Genomic DNA, 8,008 nt, shown 5'->3' on the forward strand with positions numbered 1-8,008 from the left:
CTATGTTCTGGGATGAAAGTTACAGCTTCAGTGAAATCCGTTTGCAAATCGGAGTGATAGATTAGAATCTAGAGCCAACGGTAAGTTGTGGTAAGTTTTCTATGTTAAACCATTACACCATTGAAAAACTGGTTACGTTAGCAATTGAAAGAAAAATGACTATAGTTGAAGAAGTAATGGCCCCTAAACTATGTTCTGGGATGAAAGTTACAGCTTCAGTGAAATCCGTTTGCAAATCGGAGTGACAGATTAGAATCTAGAGCCAACGGTAAGTTTTCTATGTTAAACCATTACACCATTAAAAAACTGCTTACGTTTGCAATTGAAAGAAAAACGACAATAGTTGAAGAAGTAATGGCCCCTAAACTATGTTCTGGGATGAAAGTTACAGCTTCAGTGAAATCCGTTTGCAAATCGGAGTGATAGATTAGAATCTAGAGCCAACGGTAAGTTTTCTATGTTAAACCATTACACCATTGAAAAACTGGTTACGTTTGCAATTGAAAGAAAAATGACTATAGTTGAGGAAGTAATGGCCCCTAAACTATGTTCTGGGATGAAAGTTACAGCTTCAGTGAAATCCGTTTGCAAATCGGAGCGATAGATTAGAATCTAGAGCCAACGGTAAGTTTTCTAAGTTAAACCATTACACCATTGAAAAACTGGTTACGTTTGCAATTGAAAGAAAAATGACTATAGTTGAAGAAGTAATGGCCCCTAAACTATGTTCTGGGATGAAAGTTACAGCTTCAGTGAAATCCGTTTGCAAATCGGAGTGATAGATTAGAATCTAGAGCCAACGGTAAGTTTTCTATGTTAAACCATTATACCATTGAAACACTGGTTACGTTTGCAATTGAAAGAAAAATGACTATAGTTGAAGAAGTAAAGGCCCCTAAACTATGTTCTGGGATGAAAGTTACAGCTTCAGTGAAATCCGTTTGCAAATCGGAGTGATAGATTAGAATCTAGAGCCAACGGTAAGTTTTCTATGTTAAACCATTACACCATTGAAAAACTGCTTACGTTTGCAATTGAAAGAAAAATGACTATAGTTGAAGAAGTAATGGCCCCTAAACTATGTTCTGGGATGAAAGTTACAGCTTCAGTGAAATCCGTTTGCAAATCGGAGTGATAGATTAGAATCTAGAGCCAACGGTAAGTTTTCTATGTTAAACCATTACACCATTGAAAAACTGCTTACGTTTGCAATTGAAAGAAAAATGACTATAGTTGAAGAAGTAATGCCCCCTAAACTATGTTCTGGGATGAAAGTTACAGCTTCAGTGAAATCCGTTTGCAAATCGGAGTGATAGATTAGAATCTAGAGCCAACGGTAAGTTTTCTATGTTAAACCATTACACCATTGAAAAACTGGTTACGTTTGCAATTGAAAGAAAAATGACGGGGGCGCATGCGCGGAGCTGAAGCAGGAAGGATGTGTATCCTGTGAGCTCCGTGATCTGGAGGCTACCACCGCTATTATACCCGCCGTACTCGCATCAAAATTGCACCGCTGAGGAGCCCCTGACGTGCGCTATGCTGGGATCCCCCTCTGGCTATCCACTGAGAAATAGATCCGCCGTACGCCCGCTTTTGTCCCCTCTGAAACATAGGAGAAGGATTTCCAAAATGGCCGACAAGGCCCAATCCTCCAGCACCAGCGCTCTTTCCCAGGCGGCCTCACCCGCGCACCAGGCACCAAAACACCCGGATGAATTTCTGACAGGCGGGTCTCCGCAACTCCTGGCACCCGGAACTCCTCCTATGGTCCACCATCAGTCACCACCACACTCCGCAGAGGGCCCACCAATAACTGCCAATGGAGGTATGTCAAATGCTGAACTTTTGGGGGCCATTACACACGTGTTCCGTACGGAACTCCGCGATGCTGTGCTTGAGATTAACGTTAAATTGGATGAGATGGGAGAAAGGGTGAATCTACTTGAGAAACAGTCTGATGACCTGGTCTCTGCTGTCCAGATAGACAAAGCCCAGATAGATGGCCACGACATGAGGATCACTAGCGTGGAGGAAAAAATGGAGGACCTTGAAAATAGGTGTAGGCGAGCGAACGTTCGCATTAGGGGCCTACCTGAATCTGTAGAGGACATTGACTCTGTGGCAAATACTCTATTCTCTGCACTTGTGCCTAACATGGATCCAGCACTGAGGCGAATTGTCCGCATTCACAGGGCTCTTGCTAGACCAAGGAACTCGGACCTGCCGAGAGACATTATTGCTAAATTAGCCTCTGAGGATGCTAGAGATATGATTCTCTTTGCCGCCAGAGACTTAGATAAATTGCCAGACGTTCCCCAATCAGTCCAGATCTTTGCCGATCTGGCCCCGTCTACGATTGCAAAAAGACGCGATCTGCGCCCATATACCCTAGCACTACAAAAGGCCTCTATAAAGTACAGATGGCGTTTCCCTTTTATGCTGACATTCACAATTAATGGAAAGCAGTTTAACTGCAAAACTCCTGGCGAGACAGCAGCAATCCTGGATCGTGCAAATATACCCTATATCCTCCCCCCGCCCATCACACAGCCCACCAGAAGGCCTGGATCCCCACGCCTGAGGAGAAACTGGGATACTATAGGCAAGGCTAGATTTCAACCAAGATCAATGGAATCTCCACCTCAAGGCTCAAGCCAGGATGATTGATGCTTTGGGCCCCCTTTATGATGTGGGAACCCAACATCCTCCTCTCCTGCCTGGAAAGACCTGAGGTCTTTGCTCACAACTTTGTATGAAAGGCCTTCTTTTCTGCTTTCCCTAAGGAGATTACCGTAAGCAGGCTCTATTCCCTTTATGATGTGGGACTGACCTTTCGTACTTCCTCGAGCCCTTTATTCTGCACGCCCTTGGCCCTACTATTATTGATAACATCCACAGGTATCCTTTTGATCCGTAAAGGTCTTCCGTCAGCAAACCACAGTCAGTACCCCTTTCCACGGTAAACAATGTCTCCCCTTTATGATGTGGGAGCCCGCCTTACCTAGACCTTACCAGAACACGAGAACTTCCTTTCTTTTGTCTTATCTTTTCTATTATTCGGATATACCAGAAGAAGGCCTAATACCATGACCTTAAAGGGTACTGACTGGTTGTAAATGGTAAAGTCTCCCCTTTATGATGAGGGAGTCTTCCTTACATTCAGCCTTAATAGGTGCTCAAGACTCTATATCTTCTGGCCCAGGGGCCCATTTCTGAGACTTACTTGCGATCAGCCTCTGAACTGACATTTTCCCCTTTATGATGCGGGATAGAGTTCATCCTTACTCTAGAGGCGCCTGGACCCATACATTTTTCCCTTTTATCACTTAGGGACGCTAGCCTGGAAACGCCTTTGGTATCTATTGCCTTACCAGCCCCACGGCTGATAAAAAGGCAGGTAACATATCTCCTACATATAGACCTCAGCCAAGGGTAATATTATACTTGCAATGTTCAGTTTATATATTAATGTTATGTTGTATATTTTTCTGATCGGTTAGAGTTGTAGTGGACCCTGAATCCGGGTACTCCTTGCCAACGATAGGTATTGGAAGGAGGCTACCCTCAGTGGTCCTTATAGCTTAACATAATTTAAGCTACAAGTTCGGCTATGTATAAGTGTTACATTATACAGTTACGGTGGCTGGCCCCAGAGTGTATTGCTACCCCCATTCTATGTTTCTAGTCATGACTCTGGTTATTATTATGAGTCATGTACTGGACAACGCCTTGGCCCCATTGGGCCTTGAATTGTTATCCTTTCCCTGTTTTCTTTTTTTATATGTTCTGTTTTGCTTGATGTTTGCCCCTAAGCCCGGTCTCTCACTATTACTTATATGGTTATTACAGGTATGCCTAAACTCTTCCATAGACCCGTTGGAATTTTTAGATAATGGCTAATAAACCCGTTAACATCCTCTCTCACAATCCGAGAGGGTTAAACTCCCCCCGGAAGCGTAATCAGGCCATATCCCAGTACATGAAGCATGCCCCCGACGTCCTGTGTCTCCAGGAAACACATTTCACCCAACGGTCCTACCCGAAATTTTTCCACAAAAGATACCAAAGAGTATTCCTCTCCTCCTTCACCTCTAAGCGAAGAGGGGTTGCGACCCTTCTCTCTGATAATTTCCCCTTAGAAGTTAATTCCCAGGAGATTGATCCGGAGGGTAGGTTCGTTATTATCTCGGGACAATACCAAAGTAAAACCCTATGCATAGTAAACTTATATGCTCCCCCTGATCAAGCGTCCCAGATTATATCCAGAGTATCTGACATATTGATTACTATACAATTTGACTCCCTGATATGGGCTGGGGACTTCAATACCGCCCCTAATGATAAGATTGACAGGACCCACCCACTACGTCTCTCTGACGCCAATAAGAATAAAATACTTTTTGACAACCTTTTCAAACAACATTCACTGGTGGACTCGTGGAGGGAACACAATGGCACCAAGAGAGGATACTCACATTTCTCAGCTCCTCACAATTCCTACTCAAGGATTGACCTGATTCTCCTGTCAGCCACTTGTGTCCCTTCATTAGTATACTCTAGACACCTCACGGTATCCTGGTCGGATCATGATCCGGTCCTGACTGTCATTTCTTCTCCTACGCCCAGACCACAACCGTCGCCCTGGAGATTGAATGATTCTCTGCTGCTCCACTCAGAGGTCTTTGACAAGGTAAACATCTGCATAGATAACTATTTCAAAGAGAACGACACTCCAGAGGTTTCACCTGCTATATGCTGGCTGGCTCACAAATCTGTAGTTCGTGGTGAGATCATACGATTAGCTTCAGCATACAAAAAATCTAAAAATGAATCTCAAACAAATCTAGAGCATAAAATCCGTACCCTTCACCTAGCAAACCAACAACATCCATCCAAGTATCTATATAAACAAATTCAGGACCTACAACTACAGCTCAATATCATCCTGAATGCTGAGGCGGAGAAAGCCCTTCGCTGGGCTTAAGCAATATCTTATGAGCAGCTGAACAAGCCGAACCGATGGTTGGCCAAAAAACTGCGCAATCAGCAAGTCCTTAATAAAGTCATACGCATTAGGGACCCCAGTGGTAAAGTCACATCGCACCCGGACAAAATTTACAACACTTTTCTTGATTTCTATAAAAAATTATACTCGGACCCTGACCCAGATGCAGCATCCCGATCTCAGGCAGAGTTCCTGAGTCACCATATTCATACATCTTTACCTACCCCATTAGCCGAGTCCATTAACCATGATATTACCCAAGAGGAGTTACACGAGGCAATTAAAAAACTGAAGAGACCCAAGGCCCCAGGCCCAGATGGCTTCACTGCATTCTACTATAAAAAATGTGAACACCAATTAACGCCTAACTTGCTTAAGTTTTATAACAGTATTATGAAAGGCCAATGCCCCCCACCTGAATTCTTAGCCTCAGCTTTAGTAGTCATACCAAAACCGGATAGGGATCCCCTCTTAGTCAAAAATTATAGACCAATATCTCTCCTCGGTATTGATTATAAATTATTTACATCCATCCTAGCATCCAGACTAAATTCAACCCTCCCATTTCTCATCAATAAGGACCAAGTAGGTTTTGTGCCACTACGTCAAGCTTCTGACAACATTAGAAAAATAGTAGATATCCAGTATTTTTGTAAAAGAAAAAATATTAACCTGGCGCTTCTTGCGCTGGACATGGAAAAGGCGTTCGACCTTGTTAAATGGTCTTACATGCGAGCTACGTTACAGAAATATGGTATCAGGGGAAATTTTTTAAAAGCCATAAATGCCTTGTATTCCACCCCAAGTGCCTCTCTAAAGATGCCTTCCCCCCTTAGACCTTCGTTCCCTATTCAGCGGGGAACAAGGCAGGGATGCCCCCTGTCACCGGCAATATTTGCCCTCATGATGGAGCCCCTTGCTGGAGCCATTCGAAAATCCCCGGAAGTGCTGGGAGTCAATATAGGAAAAAGGGAACATAAAGTAAGCCTTTTTGCTGATGATACTTTTTTAACACTCACCTCCCCCCACACTTCAATCCCTAATGCTTTGAACATTTTTCACACCTTCTCATCATTTTCAGGACTTAAACTAAACTTAGAAAAATCAGAGTTGATGTTAACTAGATCTCCATACTCTGAAACTCAACATTTAGCCTCAGCCCTCGGCATCAAGCCCCAGCCCAAGAGAATAAAATATTTAGGGATAAATCTCACCAAAGATCCATCGAATCTATACGATAATAATTATCCAACAACCCTTAGAAAATTACAAAACGACTTATCCATGTGGAATGACTTCCCAATTTCCCTGCTGGGAAGGATAATTTCAGTCAAAATGACCTTACTCCCCCGCATTTTATATTTGTTCAGGGTCTTGCCGATCCCCATTAAGAAATTTGCTATACACAATCTACAATGCCAGATTCAAAAATGTATATGGAGAAAGCGCAAGCCCCGAATCAAGTATACCACTTTAGCTAGGCCCAAAGAGAAAGGGGGCCTAGGCGCCCCCATTTTATGGAATTACTATGTAGCTGCACACTTATCCCAACTTGCAGTAGTGAACTCTGGGTCATCAGCCCCTTTGTGGGTTGATCTTGAGACACAATTACTAATGCCCTTATCTATGCCAGCAATTATGTGGGCCACTAAAATTCCCTACCAGCAAATCAACAAACTCTCCCCGACCTCAGCCCACTCATTTAAACTTTGGGGAAAATATCGCTATAAATATGGCCTACAGGCCCCCACCTCATGTATGACGCATATTCTTAGGAACCCTGACTTCCCGCCAGGTCAATCTACAAGCAACTTTAAATGGTGGTATGACAAGGGCCTATTATTTGTAGGGAAATTTATGAAAGCTTTTAAGCTTTTGAATTCATCCAACTTTTTCAAAGAATTCCCCGTTCCCTCTACGGAAGCCTTTAGAGCGAATCAAATTCTCAAGTTTATAGGCTCGTTAGATACCAATAAAGAGGTCTTGATATACACACCATTTGAGGTACGCTGTAGAGGCCGCTCATTAGATAGGGGATTTATCTCAGAAATTTATGCCATACTGCAAGACCAAGATATGGACCTTAAGTTGAAATGCCAATCTGACTGGGAAAAGGACTGCACTTTAGATTTATCTGATGCAAAGTGGTCCCACTGTTGCACTCAATTATTCAAGAACAGCTTATTTTACTCTTCTATAGAGTCATCTTTAAAACTTTTGCACAGGGTTTATTATACCCCCACCAAATTATCCCTTTTTTCCTCCTCTTCTCCTGGTCTATGCTTTAGAGGATGTCCTGACAAAGGAGATATGTGGCATACATGGTGGACGTGCCCCATTGCAAAAGTGTTCTGGAAAAGAATTTGGACCAAAGCCGAACTTATCTTGGGTAAAACTATGCCCATAGACCCCACTGTGGTGCTGCTAGGAAACAAGCCCCACGCTCTACCTTACGCCTCCCACAAATTCCTCCAGTTTATAATGGCGCAAGCCAAACGACATTTGGCCTCCAAATGGGGTTCTCCTATTCTTTCGGTGGATGCAGTCTACTCATCTTTGAACGACACTATGCAATCGGAGCATATCCTCGCAAAATTGTATGACAAAATGGACAACTTCTTCAAAATATGGGATTCTTGGGTAATATGGCAGGATAATCAGGGTCTCAGTTATACCCTTCACGCTTTTTAGGCACCAACTAGGCCGTAGGTCTGGTTTACATACTACTTGAGAGAACCGGGCTTGGAGCGAAAATAGGCTTAGGAGAAACCTTTTCTCTTCTCTTTCTCCTTTTCTTTCCTCCCCTTGCTTCCTTTCATCCTTCTTCTGGAGGCCGGGGTGCATTGGCATGATGTGGCAATCCCACCCATGCCCCCGGCCCCAGGACTAGGTCTTTTCCCCTACTCCCCTGTCACACTGTACTTCCTCCCCCCTCCAACTTTTTCTCCGTACTTCCCCTCTTTCCTTTTTTCTTTTTGTTATTGTACGTTAAAATAGCCA

The sequence above is a fragment of the Hyperolius riggenbachi genome, chromosome 6, assembly GCF_040937935.1.
Source record: "Hyperolius riggenbachi isolate aHypRig1 chromosome 6, aHypRig1.pri, whole genome shotgun sequence".
NCBI classification, from domain to species: Eukaryota; Metazoa; Chordata; class Amphibia; order Anura; family Hyperoliidae; genus Hyperolius; species Hyperolius riggenbachi.